Here is a 20,167-nt window from a genome sequence, read left to right on the forward strand (position 1 = left end):
TTGGGAATCAAACTCATTTGTGATTTTAATACAGAACTTCTTTAATATGATCCAACACCGCTCCCCACAGTCACAGACGTTAGGCCGGAAGGGACCTGTGGGCTCTTCTAGTCCCAGCTCCTGCAGACCCCAGGCCAGAGCCCCTCCCTGCGTCCATGCTATTGGAGCCAGGGGGTCTCTGGATCCCCGAGTGGGAGGATCACTTCCATCCCGGTTCCTCCTTCTCGTGACAGTGCAGAACGGGGATTCATGAACTCCCTGCACCCCCGGCTCCCAGCCCACCCGAGCGGTTCTTTCCACTTTCCCAAGCTGCCGGGTGCTTTGGCCACGGGATGTAAAACGGTCCCATCTTTGCTTCCTCTCCCACCGCTGCAATGACGCAGAAGCTGCTTTAATAGCAGCCCCCCCTCCCCCGCCCCCGTACTGTGTCCCAGGCCTTGCTAACGCTCAGAGCCACGGCAGCCCCAGGAGATGATTGCTGCGGGGTTCTCGGCCCGGGGAGAGGCAGTGACTCCTAGAAGCAGGGAGAGCAGCAGCACCATAGATCAGGGCTGTCTGGCAATGCCAGTGGCTGCCTGGGGTCTGGCAGCCCAGGCACTCAGAGCAGATTGTCAAAGGCCAAACCCCTCTCACCACCGGCTCTGTAGCTCCCCCTTGCTTTCGGTCTGTCTTAGGCACCATCCTGGCCCTCATCCCCCTGGCATCTGAGCACTGCCCAACCTTGATTGCATTTATTCTAACTGCCCCCTGCAGGGCAGGGCCTGGCTGCTACCCCCACTGTACAGACAGGGAACCGCTGCAGAGAGAGAATAAGGGACTTGCTCGAAGACAAACAGAGCATCTGTGGCAGAGCTGAGAAATGAACATGGGTCTCCTGGGTGCCAGGATGGCACCTTCTCTTCCAACTTCCTGCCCTCTTCGTCCCTGGTTCAGTGGGAGCTCTCTGGGGCACAGGAACTGGCTGGTGCCCAGATGGAGCTGCGTTGCCTATTGCACAGATCTCGCTTTTCCCCAACATTGAAAATGCTGCTCCGACCTTACCAGGGCCCGCCAGGATCCTTGCAGCTGGTCCGTGCTAAATTGTGAATTGTGCTCTGGCCTCCCAGAGCGGGGCAATGGGAGAGGGTGGGGCTGGCGCAAGGCCCTGCTGGATTGCGGCTCACGCGTACGGGGTCCCAGTGCTACAGAGCTCTGTGCCGGGGCAGCGCTTTGTGGGGGTTTCGCAGCTCCTCTCTCCAAGGCTGTGTGGGAGCAGCCGCTGCAGAGAATCCCAGGCCTGATTCCCCCCACGCTGGGTCTCCTGAATGGCCTCTGCCCTGGGGGGCTCCAGTCCTCACCCAATGTCTCCTGCTGACTCTCCAGCAGCTGCACAGCACGTGTCCGAAATCACCTCTAGTCCTCTCCAGAGCTCAGGGGGACTGTCCTGGCATCAGGCTGTTGCTGGCACCCAGTGCCGAGAGGCTGAACAACAGCTTGAGTGGTTCGTTTCCCGGTGTGCTACACCCAGTAATCACAATGGGGTGGAGAAGCAGAAAAGTTTATTTGAAGCTTCAAATAGGTACAGGGAGATTTGAATCTCAAATCCTGTACCCAGAGCAGGAAGTTACACAGGCTTTTATACATCCTTTTTCCCAACATACTTATCCAATAGCAAGCTGCCCCAAGTATCCATATAGCCAGCCAATCCAGTTCCCAGCTAGTTCCCTGATTCTCTGTATCATTTGTTAAACTCTACATAAAGCTGCTTTATTCAGCATTGTTCTTCCATATCTGCCCTGTGTGGCCTTGCTTAGTTTCAGGCAGTCTGACTCCGCAGCATATTGTTGCAGATCCTCAGCATAACTGCTGTGTGTGCTTCCAGGCGGGGGGGCCAAGGACACTTGGGCCTAGTACGCAGAGCTGCTGCGAGTGCCTCCTCAGTGCCATTCCCTCTGGAAGTGATGGTGTCAGCGATGGTGCTGGAGGTGGTCAGGCCTCGGGGTTGGAGCTGGACTCAGGAGGCCGGGGCGTGGGTGGAGCGAGGCTGCTGCTGTGAGACTGAAATACTTGCTCCGGGAGTCACGGGCCTGTTCCTGGCTTGTGGATTGGTGGGAGCCCGGCACAGGAGGGACTCAGGGCCTGACACATGGCTCCAGGGGGTGCTTGGCTCCTGGCCCCGCTGGGCACTGACAGGCCAGGTGCAGGGGGCCAGGCGCAGCACCAGGGAGGACATTGGGGAGGCAGGAGCGCTGAGGTGGGGCTGAGTGGGCAGGTGCTGAGGAGCTGCGGCCGGCTGGCCAGCAGGGAGGAGGAGCAGCACCCAGCTGTGGAGAGCCCATCTGCAGCTCCACACGGGGCGCGGCCAGAGCCTGGCAGGCGGCTGGCTGAAGTGGCACTTTGTGATCTGGCGCAGGCGGGAACTGGCTCCCCACATCTGAACGCTCTGCAGTGCCGGCGGATTCGCATCTAAACCCGGATCTGGCTCCCAATTCACAGCTGGCCCCTCCCCCCGATCTGGAGTGGCTGAGACTCCCGTGCTCTGGGGAAGAGGCCAACAAATGTCAGCTCCTGGGGTGGGCTTCCCCCAGAGACAACCCCGTGCTGGGAAGGGAGGTTCCAAGAGCCGGCAGTTCCAGCACTCACACTCCCAGCTTCCTGGGACTGAGCCAGGAGTAGAGTCCCAGTCCCCGTCCCCTGGCATTAATCCAGGGACTCCGCACTGGGGATGTTCACCTGGCAGCACGCAGCCTCCTGAGAACACACAGGCCAGGGTGCAGGGCGATGGCTCCCAGAGAGAAACGGCAGGAGGGCAATGCTGGGAACTCCCAGGCCGTCTTCAGCTCAAGCATGAGGGCACCCCAGCATCCTGGAGAGCAGGAATCTAGCTTCAGCTCAGCCTTTATGTCCCTCCATTCTCTGTGCTAGATGGGTTGGTCTCCCGGAGGGACGAAAGTGCCCATCAGGAGTTCCTGGCTTATCCAACGTCAGTTTCCCGCTCTTGTGAAAAAAACGGTGGCTTCCCTTACACAGGAGCTGGTGTTCTTCAGGCTGGGCTGGGCCTGTACACGTTCCCCTGTCGGGGTGTGTGCACCCAGGGCCTGTGAGTCGCAGACATTTGCCAACAAACATTTGCCAACAGACGTTGGCCCCCTGCTCTCCCCGTGTGCTCAGGGACCACCATCAAAAAGGCACATCTGCCACCTCCCTCTCAAGTCCTTCGCACCTGCATACTGCCAGGGGAACATCCCCATTTCTACTGAGGCCTCAGGGACATGGTTTATGATGAACCAGCTGGAGTTGATCTCTTCCCCCCCCCCCCCCCCCGGCGTGTTGCGCCCCTACGGCTAGCTGGGGATCCAAACTGACACTCCCCGGTTTGAGCCCCTGCCTAGCCAGACTGGGAAATGCATATGATACAGAGCACAGCGCCCTCTAACACCTGGCAGGGGGGCTGAGAGATGGGGGGTGTAGGGTACAGAGCACAGTGCCCCCTAACGCCTGCCAGGGGCCCTGGAAGCTGGGGGAATATGTAGGATCCGGAGCACAGCATCCCCTAACACCAGGCTGGGGGGCAGGGAGAGGGGGGATATGTGGGGTACAGAGCACAGCGCTCCCTAACACCAGGACACGAGGTCTCGTCCATCTCAGGGCGGAAATGATCACACCCTTCGAATGGGGGATCTGCCACGGGCACTGGCAGGAGCGCGCTGCTTTACATTAAGGTTCTTTGGCTGACGGGCGAACCTCACCCCGCCCTGCGTTTCGAGTGTGAACAGCTGTCGATGGAAACCCAGACGGCAGAGATGGAGCAGGACTAACCGGGGTCACTGAGTCTCGCCCTCACCCCGTGTCTACACTGTACAAGGGTGGGAAATAGCAGGTGCCTTTTCTTGCTCTGATACGATTTTGGAGATGCCGACGCTTGCGACAGCTTTCTCCCTGTGTGGGTTGTGGGATCCAGGGGAGCCGTCTGTGTGCTCTGTACAGAACAAGGTGTGTAGATCGTTTATACCTCAATATATCACTGTAAATACAGTTATTTAATATATCAAATAAAAGCTGAACAATACGTCAAAAAACATCAAAATGAAACAGAGGATTGCTATGTACAGGGGGGATTGCTATGTACAGGGGGGATTGCACGTGACTAGTTAACTGCTCGAGAGCTTTCATCACCGTGTACTTTCTGACAGGTTTCCGCGCCCTGTGTAGGGTTTACGTCCCGCCCTCCGTCCCCGTTTCCGGTCATGTACATTTTTGGTGCCGTCGGCCCTTTTGAACATTTCTTTTGTATTGTTTTCTGTGTTTAGCCGGGGGAAGGTTGCTTTCTTGTGTTTTGACATATTTAGAGAAAAAGTATGAACAAGTAGAAAGAAAGGCTGTAAGGGGTTCGCGGCTCCCTCCCGGTCCATCAGGGTGGGAGACCACGCCCCTCGCTACGATACTTCCGGGGTATCTTGGTTCAGGGGAAAATTAGCCCAGTGTTAATGGTTCAGGCCTGCAGTCAGGCCGAGCAATGGTAGAGAGTCTGTTTGCCTGGGGCCCTCATTCAGGGCAGGGCTGCAGTCAAGGAGGGGCTCTGGCCTACAATCAGGCAGGCAGAGCAGCAGAAGGTCCATTTGCCTGGCCCTTGATCAGGGCGGGGCAGCAATCAAGTAGGGGGGCTCTGGCCTACAGTCCGGCAGAGCTGTCGCCGTCTAGGGGAGCTTAGCTCTCTGGTGGGAGAGTCAGCACAACCGTCTGGCGTCCTGATTCAGGCGGGTGCCAGACCAATCAGGCCTCCTGACAACCAGGTGGGGAACCTGCCACTCCTGACGGTGGCGTGGCGGTGGTAGGGGAACCCAGGCCTTCCCGCTCCACTGCGTCCCCACCCAGGGCCCTAAACAGCAGCGGAGTGGTCCGCCACTGGGTCAGCGGGGAAAATCCGATCACAACACGCTGGCCGGCTTGTAGTCAATAACACAGCTGAACCCGATTCGGCTGCCCTGGGCTCCTTCCTACACACCCATTCCGTGTGTACATGGGTTCCAGGGTTGTTGTTCGCTTCGCTGGGGTAGACGGCTAGTGGCAGACCCACCAGCTCCTTGGAGTCCCCGGCGTCTGGCAGCGCCGGCAGCCCCTCTGGCTCTCTGTCAGGATAGCGCTCTCCATTAGGGGAGCAGGGAAAAGATGTCCTGCTCCTCCAGCAGCTCTCTCCCAGCTCAGCTGGAGGGGCGGCCTTTTATAGTTCCGCTTCCTGTCCCGCCCCTCTGCTTCCGGCAGGGTGGCATGCGGTGGGAGACAAGCCTGCTTTCTGCAACCCTCCTGCCCCCAACAACCCACTTCAGCGAGTCCCAAAATCAAATCCACTTACCAGGGGCCTCCTCTCCACTTTGTGCTTCGCCAACATCCGGGGTAGAAAAGAGCTCCTGGCCGCAGGCATCTCTGACCTCCGAGTCATCTTCTGCCTCTGGGTCCCCCTCCACATCCTCGTCCAAGATTTCCTCCTCCTGGCTCGGTCCACTCTCAACTGACATGCGAGCCACCGAAGTATCCACAGTGGTGTTCGCAATGGAGGTGGGGTCGCCGCGGAGTATCATGTCCAGCTCTTTGGAGAACCGGCAGCTCATAGGCACAGCACCGGAGTGGCGGTTTGCCTCCCGCGCCCTGTGCTCGGCGTTCCGCAGCTCCTTCACTTTCATCCTAAACTGCCGTGTGTCCCGGTCATCGCCCCTTTCTGTCATGCATCGTGAAATCTGTCCGTAGGTGTAATGATGCTGGTACTGGCGGGACCCGACTGAGAGTGCCAGTTCAGGACAAACTGCTTCAAGCAGGGCAGTTACAGCCGAAGGCTGGGGGTTTTTCACCTCCAAGGCAAACCAAACCAGCCAAACAGAGCAGACTTTGGTCTCACCGCACTGGCTCACCACAAGTCACACAAGCAATTCCCTTAGGCACTCCAGTTTCCCAGTATCACCAATTGTTATGGGGACAAATGGTTATGAAAACCAATACCCCAGGAAAAGAAAAAAGGCTCTCTTGATCCCAAAGGACTGTTGCCGGCACCCAGTGCTGAGAGGCTGAACAACAGCTTGAGTGGTTCGTTACCCGGTGTGCTACACCCAATAATTACAACGGGGTGGAGAAGCAGAAAAGTTTATTTGCAGCTGCAAAAAGGTACAGGGAGAATAAAATCTCAAATCCTGCACAACAGAGCAGGAAGTTACACAGGCTTTTATACATCCTTTTTCCCAGCATACTTATCCAATAGCAAGCTGCTCCAAGTATCCATATAGCCAGCCAATCCAGTTCCCAGCTAGTTCCCTGATTCTCTGTATCATTTGTTAAACTATACATAAAGCTGCTTTATTCAGCATTGTTCTTCCATATCTCCCCTGTTTGGCCTTGCTTAGTTTCAGGCAGTCTGACTCTGCAACATACTGTTGCAGATTCTCAGCATAACTGCTGTGTGTGCCTCCAGGCGGGGGGGCCAAGGACACTTGGGCCTAGCACACAGAGCTGCTGCGAGTGCCTCCAGGCAGGAGGGGGGGGGCCCAAGGACACAGGGGCCTAGTGCGAGGGGGCTTCATCGCCACTCGTGGTCCTCGAGTTACCTAGTGGCCATGCCCCAGTGTTCCCAACAGGACCAAGCCCCAGACCCAGGTCAATATACAAATCAGATCTCGTCCCAAATCACGCTCTTGCCAATCCTTTAGAATCTAAAATCTAAAGGTTTTGTTCATAAAAGGAAAAAGCTATAGATGAGAGCTAGAATTGGTGAAATGGAATCAATGACATACAGTCATGGCCAAGTTCTTGGTTCAGACTTGCGGCAGCGACAGAATAAACTGCAGGTTCAAATCAAGTCTCTGGAGAACATCCACAGCTGGGATGCGTCTTTCAGTTCTTGGTTCAAAGCTTCAGTGTAGCAAAGTCCCTCCAGAGGGATGAAGCAGGACTGAAGACAAGATGGAGGAGCTGCAGCAGCTTTTTATATTCTCTTGCCATGTGGTCTTTCTTTCTTTGTCCCAAAACAAGCTGTCCATCACGTGGCCTGGAAAAACCTCCGAGTTCTGTCCATAGGCAGGTCCCTGCACACCGTGCTGAGTCCCAAGGCTTGTCTGCCTTCTCTCAAGGGGTCAATTGTGTAGCTGATGGTCCTTAATCGGTCATCAAGCAGGCTAGGCATTGCATCCGATGAAGTGAGCTGTAGCTCACGAAAGCTTATGCTCAAATAAATTTGTTAGTCTCTAAGGGCCACAAGTCCTCCTTTCCAACTTGTCTGGGATGTCACCCAGAAGCATAGTACAAATTTGAACCACAGACACTATAGATCCAATACTTATAACTTAAAATACAAAAATGACAGAAACATATAGAGAGCATAATCATAACCAGCAAACCACAACCTTGCATTAGACACCTTATTTGACCCCCCTTTATACAAGATTTGGTGCCACTACAGGACCTTGGTTGCAACAATGATCTATATGGTCCCAGTTCAAGTCAATAACGTCACAGTAGGTATCATAATTGCTACGTCCGGAGTGCAGCTGGGACTGTACAGCCTCCTCTCCCCAAATGCTGATGAGGTCCAGCAGCTCAGCATAGCTCCAAGCAGGTGGATCGCCTGGTGCGTGGAGCAGGCCTGGCCACCTGGAAAGATGCGCTGCACTCATCACTGAGCAAACAGGAAGGGGACTGTCAAAATGGCAAAGGAGTTTACGGAGTGGGGATGATGGATGGTCACCTGAGGGCCGGGCAGTAGAGTTCAAACCGATGACCAGAGAGGCGAGAGCAGGCATTGTGGGACACCTCCCGGAGGCCAATCGCAGCGCCGTAATCGACCTCGGTGTCTACACTGGCACCGCAGCCTGTAGCCCCGGTGCAGAAAGTTTTTTAAACTGTGCAGGGCTTTTTTTAAAGCGCTGCAACTGCCCTGTTTCCGCGCCCTGAGTGGCGTGGCCGTGCGTCCACCTCACCAGTTGCAGCGCAGAAAGCTGCTTTACCGCGCTGCAACTTGCCAGCGTAGACAGGAGCAGCCCTCTGTGTAGAAAGAAGTGGTTCAGGACTATTTAGCAAAGCTGGATGAGCACAAGTCCATGGGGCCGGATGCGTTGCATCTGAGAGTCCCAAAGGAGTTGACGGATGTGATTGCAGAGCCATTGGCCATTATCTTTGAAAACTCTTGACGACTGGAAAAAGGCTAATGTAGTGCCCATCTTTAAAAAAGGGAAGAAGGAGGATCCCGGGAACTACAGGCCAGTCAGCCTCACCTCAGTCCCTGGAAAAATCGTGGAGCAGGTCCTCAAGGAATCAATTCTGAAGCACTTAGAGGAGAGGAAAGTGATCAGGAACAGTCAGCATGGATTCACCAAGGGCAAGTCATGCCTGACTAATCTAATTGCCTTCTATGACACGATAACTGGCTCTGTGGATGAGGGGAAAGCGGTGGACATGTTGTTCCTTGACTTTAGCAAAGCTTTTGACACTGTCTCCCACAGTATTCTTGCCAGCAAGTTAAAGAAGTATGGGCTGGATGAATGGACTATAAGGTGGATAGAAAGCTGGCTAGATTGTTGGGCTCAATGGGTAGTGCTCAATGGCTCCATGTCTAGTTGGCAGCCGGTATCAAGTGGAGTGCCCCAAGGGTCGGTCCTGTGGCTGGTTTTGTTCAATATCTCCATGAATGATCTGGAGGATGGTGTGGATTGCACCCTCAGCAAGTTTGCAGATGACCCTAAACTGGGAGGAGAGGTAGATACGCTGGAGGGTGGGGATAGGATACAGAGGGCCCTAGACAAATTGGAGGATTGGGCCAAAAGAAATCTGATGAGGTTCAGCAAGGACAAGTGCAGAGTCCTGCACTTAAGATGGAAGAATCCAATGCACCGCTACAGACTAGGGACCGAATGGCTCGGCAGCAGTTCTGCAGAAAAGGACCTAGGGGTTACAGTGGATGAGAAGCTGGATATGAGTCAACAGTGTGCCCTTGTTGCCAAGAAGGCCAATGGCATTTTGGGATGTATAAGTAGGGGCATTGCCAGCAGATGGAGGGACGTGATCGTTCCCCTCTGGATTTGACACTGGTGAGGCCTCATCTGGAGTACTGTGTCCAGTTTTGGGCCCCACACTACAAGAAGGATGTGGAAAAATTGGAAAGAGTCCAGCGGAGGGCAACAAAAATGATTAGGGGTCTGGAACACATGACTTTTGAGGAGAGGCTGAGGGAACTTGGGATGTTTAGTCTACGGAAGAGAAGAATGGGGGGGATTTGATAGCTGCTTTCAACTACCTGAAAGGGGGTTCCAAAGAGGATGGCTCTAGACTGTTCTCAGTGGTACCAGATGACAGAACAAGGAGTAATGGTCTCAAATTGCATTGAGGGAGGTTTAGGTTGGATATTAGGAAAAACTTTTTCACTAGGAGGGTGGTGAAACACTGGAATGTGTTACCTAGGGAGGTGGTGGAATCTCCTTCCTTAGAAGTTTTTAAGGTCAGGCTTGACAAAGCCCTGGCTGGGATGATTTAGTCGGGGATCGGTCCTGCTTTGAGCAGGGGGTTGGACTAGATCACCTCCTGAGGTCCCTTCCAACCCTGATATTCTATTATTCTATGATTCTATGATTCTATGAAGGGTAAGTTCTCTTCCCCCTCCCCCTCCGCCCCCCCTGCAGCTTGCTATACTTTCCTTGTATAATGACAGGTTTCAGAGTAGCAGCCATGTTAGTCTGTTTTCGCAAAAAGAAAAGGAGGACTTGTGGCACCTTAGAGACCAACGCATTGGATGCTCATGAAAGCTTATGCTCAGATAAATTTGTTAGTCTCTAAGGTGCCACAAGGACTCCTTTTCTTTATACTTTCCTTGTCTCACTAACCAAAAAGGATCTCTTCCTGTTTTCTATGCTCTCCTTCTCTCACTAACCAAAAAAAGGATCTTTCCCACTTTTGCACAGCTCTGTGTTCTGCTTAGTAACAAAAAAGGATCTTTCTCTCTCTTTCTGTTTTCTGTACTTTACACAGCCTTGTGTCACTGACACAGGATCTCTAGCTCATTTTTCGGCCGTGTGATTTCTTTCACCCGACCTTCTCAACCTTCCTTTAGAGTTTCCTCTTTTCTTTAATGAGCCTTTGCTTTTTAAAATTGATTTCAATTTTTTTACTCTTATTATTTTTTAGTCCCAACAACAATAACCTTTTACCACGTTCTTACTAATCTATAAAACACACTCCTCTCTCTTGTTGCTTTCTATAGTTTCCCCTCTTCCTTCTATTTAAAATCACCTTTCTTTCCTTTTTTCTTCTAAGGCTAAGCAATCTTTCTTTTTTTAAAACTCCTTTCCTTTAAAACTCCTTTAATTCTCTGTCATGAGGGGGCGTGGTCTCCTGCCCTGGCAGCCTGGGAGGGAGCCGCGAACACCCCCTGGTGGGCAGAACCAGGACACCCATGGCAGCAGAGGGGCGGGGCAGGAAGCGGCACTATAAAAGGCTGGGCCTCCAGCTCAGAAGGGAGAGAGCTGCCAGATGAGCAGCATGTCTCTTCCCCACTGTGGAAGCATAGACGTAACGGAGAGTGCTATCCTGACAGAGACCCAGCGGGGCTGCCAGATGCCAGGGACACTGAGAAGCTGGTGGGGCTGCCACTCACTGTCCTCCCCCAGAGCTCGCTGTTGCCGGCAGGGAAAGGGCTGGGGGGAGTCCTCCTCTCTGGCCCCTATCCCGGAGCAGCCTTCCTGCACCCCAAACTCATCCCCAGCCCTGCCTCACCCCAGAGCCCACACCCCCAGCCAGAGCTTTCACCTCTCCACCTCACCCTCAACCCTCGCCCTGAGCCCCTCCAACACCCCAAACACCTTATCCCCAGTCCTAGCCAGAGCCCTCATCCCCCCATACCCCAACCCTCTGCCCCAGCCCTGAGCCCCCTCCAACACCACAAACCCCTCACCTCCAGCCCTAGACAGAGCCTCATCCCCCTACACCCCAACCCTCTGCCCCAGCCCTGAGCCCCCTCCAACACCACAAACCCCTCATCTCCAGCCCTAGACAGAGCCCTCATCTCCCTACATTCCCCAACCCTCTGCCCTAGCCCTGAGCCTCTCTAACCCCCCAAACCTCCCAGCCCCAAACAGAACCCTCACCCCCTGCACCCTGACTCTTGCCCTGAGCCCCTCCCAAACCCCTCAGCCCCGCACCCCCTCCCTCTGCACCCCCTCCCATCCCCAAACTCCCTCCCAGAGCCTGCAGCCTGCACCCCAATACTCTGCCTAAGCCTAGGGCCTGCACCCCAGATGTCCTTCCTTACCCAAACTGCCTCCCGGAGCCTTGGGCAGGTGGGGGGCGAAGTAGGGGCGGGTTCTGGGCACCACCAAAATATCTACAGACCTGCCACCCATGAACCCATGTACACATGGAATGGGCGTGTAGCAAGGAGCCCAGGGCAGCCGAATTGGGTTCAGCTGTGTTATTGACTACAAGCCGGCCAGTGTGTTGCTGTCGGATTTTCCCCACTGACGCAGTAACGGACTGCTCCACGGCTGTTAGGGCCCTGGGATGGGACGCAGTGGAGCGAGAGGGCCTGGGTTCCCCTACCACCGCCACCCCACCGTCAGGAGTAGCAGCCTCCCCACTTGGTTGTCAGGAGGCCTGATTGCTCTGGCACCCGCCTGATTCAGGACGTCAGACGGTTGTGCTGACTCTCCCACCAGAGAGCTAACCTCCCCTAGACGGCGACGGCTCTGCCGGACTGTAGGCCAGAGCCCCCCTACTTGATTGCTGCCCCGCCCTGATCAAGGGCCAGGCAAATGGACCTTCTGCTGCTCTGCCTGCCTGACTGTAGGCCAGAGCCCCTACTCGACAGCAGCCCTGCCCTGAATGAGGGCCCCGGGCAAACAGACTCTCTACTGTTGGTCGGCCTGACTGTAGGCCAGAACCATGAACACTGAGCTATTTCCCCTGAACCAAGGTACCCCGGAAGTATCGTAGCGAGGGGCGTGGTCACCCGCCCAGACGGATGGGGAGGGAGCCGCGAACCCCCTACAGCCTCTCTTTCTACTCGTTCATACTTTTTCTCGAAATATGTCAAAACACAGCACGCTGTTAGGGCCTTGGGCGGGGACGCAGTGGAGCGGGAGGACTTGGGTTCCCCTATCCCCGCCACCCCACCGTCAGGAGTGGCAGCCTACTTGGTTGCTGCCCCGCCCTGATCAAGGGCCAGGCAAATGGACCTTCTGCTGCTCTGCCTGCCTGACTGTAGCACAAGCATGCAACCTTCCCCCAGCCAAACACAGAAAAATAATACAAAAGAAATGTTCAAAAGGGCTGATGGTGCCAAAAATGTACACGACCGGAAACGGGGACGGAGGGCGGGACGTAAACTCTACACGGGGCATGGAAACCTGTCAAAAAGTACATGGTGATAAAAGCTATTGAGCGGTTAACTACTCACGTGGCTGGGCAGGGCAGGCGGCCAATGGGGAGAAAGCCATGGTGCGGCATGATGTGTTCCACCCTGCTCCAGGCGGGCTCTGGTGCACCAAACCCCCAGAGTAGGGAGGCTGGCTTTTACTGGGGCAGCTGGGCAACTTCAATGACTGGGTTCTCCCTTGTATGCATCAGTCTCATCCTGTGCAAGAGTGTCCGTAGGCTGGCGCGGGCTGGACGGTGTTTCTTGCAGGCCTTGAGGATCAGCATGGTCTGCAAAGCCAGGCACCTGACAGAGGACTTGCTGTCCTGCTGGAAGCCTTTGAGGACTAAGATTGAAAGAAAGGAAATGGAGGTCAGAGCCATGGTGCTCTGAAAAGCCCTGGCAGAGCAAGCCAGCGCTGTACCTCTCAGCCCGCGACAAGAAGGCAGCAGGCTGGGAGGCGGGAGGCAGGGGACTAGCAGGAACAACCACCAACCCTCACTAAACATCCCCACTGCCCTTCATAGCTGGGGGAGCCCCCAGACACAGGCAAGAAGTCACAATGAACCCCATTCACTCAAAAAGAAAAGGAGTACTTGTGGCACCTTAGAGACTAACCAATTTATCTGAGCATAAGCTTTCATGAGCTACAGCTCACTTCATTGGATGCATACTGTGGAAACTGCAGAAGACATTATATACACAGAGACCATGAAACAATACCTCCTCCCATCCCACTCTCCTGCTGGTAATAGCTTATCTAAAGTGATCACTCTCCTTACAATGTGTAAGCCCTCTACACCAACATTCCACACAAAGATGGACTACAAGCCGTCAAGAACACTATCCCCGATAATGTCACGGCTAACCTGGTGGCTGAACTTTGTGACTTTGTCCTTACCCATAACTATTTTACATTTGGGGAGAATGTATACCTTCAGATCAGCGGCACTGCTATGGGTACCCGCATGGCCCCACAGTATGCCAACATTTTTATGGCTGATTTAGAACAACGCTTCCTCAGCTCTCGTCCCCGAACGCCCCTACTCTACTTGCGCTATATTGATGACATCTTCATCATCTGGACCCATGGAAAAGAACCCCTTGAGGAATTCCACCATGATTTCAACAATTTCCATCCCACCATCAACCTCAGCCTGGTCCAGTCCACACAAGTGATCTACTTCCTGGACACTACAGTGCTAATAAACAATGGTCACATAAACACCACCCTATACCGGAAACCTACTGACCGCTATTCCTACCTACATGCCTCCAGTTTTCACCCTGACCACACCACACGATCCATCGTCTACAGCCAAGCTCTGCGATACAACTGCATTTCCTCCAACCCCTCAGACAGAGACAAACACCTACAAGATCTCTATCAAGCATTCTTACAACTACAATACCCACCTGCAGAAGTGAAGAAACAGATTGATAGAGCCAGAAGAGATCCCAGAAGTCACCTACTACAGGACAGGCCTAACAAAGAAAATAACAGAACGCCACTAGCCGTCACCTTCAGCCCCCAACTAAAACCCCTCCAATGCATTATTAAGGATCTACAACCTATCCTGAAGGATGACCCAACACTCTCACAAATCTTGGGAGACAGGCCAGTCCTTGCCTACAGACAGCCCCGCAACCTGAAGCAAATACTCACCAACAACCACATACCACACAACAGAACCACTAACCCAGGAACCTATCCTTGCAACAAAGCCCGTTGCCAACTGTGCCCACATATCTATTCAGGGGACACCATCACAGGGCCTAATAACATCAGCCACACTATCAGAGGCTCGTTCACCTGCACATCCACCAATGTGATATATGCCATCATGTGCCAGCAATGCCCCTCTGCCAGGTACATTGGTCAAACTGGACAGTCTCTACGTAAAAGAATAAATGGACACAAATCAGATGTCAAGAATTATAACATTCATAAACCAGTCGGAGAACACTTCAATCTCTCTGGTCACGCAATTACAGACATGAAGGTCGCTATCTTACAACAAAAAAACTTCAAATCCAGACTCCAGCGAGAAACTGCTGAATTGGAATTCATTTGCAAATTGGATACTATTAATTTAGGCTTAAATAGAGACTGGGAGTGGCTAAGTCATTATGCAAGGTAGCCTATTTCCCCTTGTTTTTTCCTACCCATCCCCCCCCCCGCCCCCAGACGTTCTGGTTAAACTTGGATTTATGCTGGAAATGGCCCACCTTGATAATCATACACATTGTAAGGAGAATGGTCAGTTTGGATGAGCTATTACCAGCAGGAGAGTGAGTTTGTGTATGTATGGGGGTGGGGAGGTGAGAAAACCTGGATTTGTGCTGGAAATGGCCCACCTTGATTATCATGCACATTGTAGGGAGAGTGGTCACTTTGGATAAGCTATTACCAGGAGGAGAGTGAGTTTGTGTGTGTGTGTGGTTTTTTTTTTTTTGGGGGGGGGGGTGAGAAAACCTGGATTTGTGCTGGAAATGGCCCACCTTGATTTTCATACACATTGTAAGGAAAGTGGTCACAAGGGGAGCAAGGGGAGTAACTCGCCCCTGCAGGCCCAGTGCAGCATGTCCCCCAGCATTGCACTAGCAACGGTCTAGAACCGGGGGAGGCAGAGCCCAGCGCAGAGAGACTGGGGACAATGAGAGCAGGAGGAGTCATGGGACCCATCACCAGGGACTGAGGGAAGCTCAGCAGGGACGGGAAGTCTGGGTAGCAAAGTCAGCAAACGTTGCCCTCGAGTGGGGACCTGGGTAAGGAATGAACTAACGTCCAGTCTCCATCTCAAGGGCAAGCTCCTAATCCCAGCCCCTTCTCCCATCCCCCTCCCTCCACTGACCTCAGGTCCAGGAGCGTGAGGTCACCTTGGACTCCTCTTCTCTGCATTGCGCCTCTCTCACTCCATCCTGGAGCTCCCCACAACCCCCACTTTCTGCGCCGCACCCAGCCTGCCGGCTCTCTCCTGCCGGCTCTCTCCTGCAGCCTGTCCTCTAGCCTCCCCCTCCTGCCAGACCTTCCCTTGCCCCTCCTGCAGCCCCTGCGCTCACTCCCTGCTCTTCCCCACGTCGCACCAAGCACCTTGCCCTCGTCTCTTGGGGTCTACACAGCCTCCCCTGACCCACTCCCCATTGCTTTGGCTCCTTTGGCCCCTCCCATCCCTTTCACTGTGTCCCCTCCCACCTCCCTCCTTCTCTTCTGCTGCCCCAGCCTCTGGGGGCATATCATCCAAGCGCCCCCCTCCAGCTGCCGGAGGGGAGGCCCTGCCACAGGGGGGATGGAGCAGCTGCAGCAGCTCAATGGCCCTGAGCACCCAGAGCAGGGGGTCTTCATCTGGCAGCCTGGCAGGAGCTGATGCCAAAGCGTCCCGGGGGCAACTGACAAAGGGGGTGAAGAGACACCTGGGTTCAGAGGGTGCTCTCAAGGCGATCCTGTGTAAATCTGCTGACCCTGCGGAGCAGACTTTGGTCCTAGGGGAACAGCGGGGAGAGTCCTTGGAGATAGAATGATGGGGCTCCACCCAAGGCCCACTGGAGTCAGAGGACAGACCTGTCCACATCAGGGCTCATTAGATTGGACTCCTACCGAGGATCTTGCTGAGTTACTATTCCAGGCCCAGGTTTTCCCTGCCAGGGAGCGCTGTACCACGAGCCTGCTCAGTGCAGTTAGGAGATGGCCAGAGTCACAGGCTGCTCACCTTGAATTTGTGTTGACCGGAGATGAATTTGGTCAGCCAGGTGATTCTTCCCACTGCCCTCAGCCGCACATGCACCTCCTTGGATGCGGTCCAGGGGAGCAGGACCTGAGAGAAACAGATTGGGACAAATTGCGAAGGAGAAGGACCAAAAAATAGCACAAGCACATAGAGTGAAAATCAGAAAGGCTAAGGCAAAAATGAGTTCTAACTGGCAAGGGACATAAAAGGCAAAGAGAAGCAGCTCTGTAAATGCATTAGGAGAAAGACAAAGGAAAGTGTGGGGCCAAACTCAGCAGGGAAGCAGAGCAAATAATGGATGATACAGACAAAGCCAAGGTGTTTAATGCCTTTTTTGCTTCAGTTTTCACTAAAAAGGTTAATGGCGACTAGATGATGACCACAATATTAACAACAAGGGGGAAGAAATACAGGCCAGAGTAGGGAGAGAACAGATAATAGACAATTTAGGTCAGTTAGATGTATTCAAGTTGGCAGAGCCTCATGATATTCACACGAGATGGAGCTAGACAAAGCAATCTCTGAACCTTTAGGAGGGCTGAAGGTCCCAGAGGACTGGAGAAGGGCAGCCACAGAGCCTATCTTCAGAAAGGGGAACAAGGAGGCCCCACGGAATTATCCACCTGTCAGCCTATCTTTGGTACCCAGAAAGATTATTGAACAAATTATTAAAGAGTTTGTAAGAACCTAGAGGAGAAAATAGGGTGATAAGGAATAGCACCATGGATTTGTCCACAACAAACCATGCCAAACAAATCTAACTTCCTTCTTTGACCGGGTTACTTGCCTAGTGGATGGAGGGAGGCAGTATATGATGATGTATATGAAGTTTCATAAGGCTTTTGACACAGTTCCACAAGACATTCTCATAAGCAAACTAAGCCAATATGATCCAGATGAGACTACTCTAAAGTGGGCACACAACTGATGGAAAGGCAATCCTCAAAGAGGAGTTATCACTGACTCGCTGGCAAACTAGGAGGGTGTCTGAAGTGGGGTCCCCCAGGGGTGTGCCTGGGTCCAGTACTGCTCAATATTTTCATGAAGAACTTGGTTAACAGAGAGGAGAGTATGCTTGTCAAGTTGGCGGATGACACCAAGCTGGGGAGAATTACAAGCACTTTGGAGGACAGATTAGACTTCAGAATGAGCTTGCCAAATTGGAGAGTTGGTCTGAAGTCAACAAGATGAAATTCAGTCAAAACCAATGTGACGTAACGCACTTAGGAAGGAAAACTCAAATGCATAAAAACAAAGTGAGGGATAACTGGCTAGGTGGCAGGAATGCAGAAAAGGATCTGGGGGTTATCCCGAATCTCACACTGAATAGGAATCAAGAGTGTGATGCTGTTGTGAAAGAGGGAAATGTCATTCTGAGGTGTATTAGCTTGGAGCACTGTGTCCAGTTCTTGGCACCCCGCTTTAAGAAAGATGTGAACAAACTGGGGCCCGTCCAGAGGACAGCGACAAAAATGATCAGAGGTTTAGAAAACCTGACCTATGAAGAAAGAGTGAATGACTTGGGCATGTTTCGTCTTGAGAAGACGGAGGGGGCACCTCCTAACACTCTTCCAATACGTTAAGGGCTGTTTCACAGAGGATGGTGACTAATTGTTCTCCACGTCCTCTGAAGGTAGGACAAGAAGTAATGGGCTTAATCTGCAGCAAGGGAGATTGAGGTTAAATATTTGGAAAAAGTCTAAGGGTGGCTAGGCACTGGAACAGGTGACCTAGGGAAGTGGTGGACTCCCCATCATGGATGTTTTAAAAAAACAGGCTGAACAAACACTCCTCAGGGACGGTCGAGGAATGCTTGGCCCTGCCTCAGTGCAGGGGGTGGAGTAGATGACCTCTTGAGATCTCTTCCAGCCCTGCACTTCTGTGATTCCCTCTTCCCAAGCCCTGGGATCGAGAAGACTGAATATCTGCTGAGGACATTTCCCTCTTTTTGGAGCACAAACCACCCACAGAATCGACTTCCTGTGGCCCCAGAACTAGAACGTTGGGGGAATCTAGCTCTGGGCTCTGGCCAGTATTGGTGGGGCCCATGGTGAACACAAATGAATCCCGGGCTCAGATGAGGCTCAGTGGAGAACACGGCAGATCCTGCCTTCCTCCACCCCCATGCCATGCAGACTTTTTCAGATATAGCGGGGGCACTTGGTCCTCCAGCCCAAGAACCTTTGTCTAGAACGTACTCTGAGGAGCAGAAGGCACGGGGGTGTCCCATGCTTGGGATTAAATGGAGCCTTGGTCCCAGAGCCCCACCCCAGCTACAGGACTCATCCCCTTCCTGCCCCCATGCCTCCACAGAGGAGAAACCACAGCAATTGGCGTTACCCAGCCAGGCGACGAACCAATGCCCTGGCGTGTGACACGTCCCAGGCCATGGCAGCCCCTGCTATTCCAGCTCACCCACTCACTTGTACCCGCAGGGGACCTACTGCAAACTCCTCCTGGCAACAGGACCCCACCCGCTTTTGCTGTCCCCAGGGAGGCCACTGCACACAGTCTAACGCATGAGAAGAGCCAGGAAGGACTCCGCATTTGAGGGGGAGGGGAGATTTCCAGCCAAGCTTCACTTCCCCTGGCCTGTGTGCATCTCAAGCAGCCGATCTCAGGCCTGTGCCCCCAGCCATGCACTGGGGATGAATGTGCTTGTGAAGGGAGTGTCTGTTCCCCACTAATTGCCGGTCCTCAGCTGAAGCGCTGCCAAGGAGCTGTGATCATTACACTCTTATGCCAGCGCCAGGTAACCCAGGGACACGAGCGACTTGCAGGATTCCCCCTCGGTTTGGGGCGGCTCCTCATGGCTAGTTTGGGGCTTACGTTGTTGTATGGAGCAGCCTCCACGCCCGGGTTGGTCTCTGCTGGAGGCAGGGAGAAGACGCTGGAGAAGCAGACGGTGAGCAGGCTGGATAGCTCCATTCCCCGCAGCAGTGGCTTCACTTTCCTAAGAGAAGAGACACGCGCGGATTGGAGGGCTGAGGCGAGACTGATGCACTGATGTTGGCCTCAGGCTCCCAGGACATGATGGGCAGGCTTCTGGGAAGCTGAGAGCAGGTCGCCAGCGGCACTGAGAGAGAGCCCCCCATGGCGCAGGCTGTGCCACGTGCCAGGGCTCAGCCTGCCCAGCCTCTGAGCCACAGGGAGTCGCTGAGCTGCCGGAGGGATGCAGCTGGCAGAGCTGGCGGCGACTCCGGTGGCTCTGCTCCGGCAGTGCCCAACTGCCCCTCTCCCCCCGGAGCCATCGCCTGCGGGTCCCAGAGGGGACCGGTCCAACCCCCTCGCTCCCTCCCCCACATCTTCACACGGCCACTTGGAGAGGTCGCCAGGCACCGAAGGATCCTCCACCACCAACCCACGGGTGCCACGTGCCCGGGGGAATCGGAAGACGGGGGAGGAGCAGAGGGGGCAATGCCCTGGAGAACTGGCCATGCCAAGAGGCTGGCGTGTCTGGCTGCACACAGCACTAGCTGGGGCTGGGCGGGCAGGCCGGGTACCTCAGCTCCATGATGGCGAGCATCGCTTGCTGACGCACCCCGCTGGTCAGGGAGTCGACGGACTCAAGATCAATCAGCTCCTGGGGAGACAATGTGGGGAAGTGCCAGCCGGGCTCCGAGCTCCCGTAAGGCTCCAACTGGGGAGCAAAGCGCAGGGCCTGCAACACGTGGCCTCGGCAGACAGGTCGTCCTACTGTGGGCTTGACGGTGTGCAGGGCTCCAGCTGGGGAGCGCAGTGCAGGGCCTGTGGTCAGTGCCCCAGCGTCACGCACCAGTGCACTGCAAAGGCTCCATCAGCATTAGCGCCCAGGGACTCCACCTGAGATCAGGCTCCTTGTGTCAGGTGCTGCACACACACGGTGAGAGCCAGTCCCTGCCCCAGAGAACTCACGAGCTAACTGGATGAGACAAGGCATGGGAGGGAAACTGAGGCACAGAGGGGGAAGTGCTTTGCCCAAAGGTCTCATTGAGGAACTGAGCCCCAGCCCACTGGACCACCCACGAGCACACGATGTCCCACGTTCAGGGAAGGGAGGTAAGCTCCGGAAAGCTTTCTGCAGCACCACAGAGCAAAG

This window comes from Lepidochelys kempii, chromosome 23 (genome assembly GCF_965140285.1).
Source record: "Lepidochelys kempii isolate rLepKem1 chromosome 23, rLepKem1.hap1, whole genome shotgun sequence".
In the NCBI taxonomy this organism is placed as follows: Eukaryota; Metazoa; Chordata; order Testudines; family Cheloniidae; genus Lepidochelys; species Lepidochelys kempii.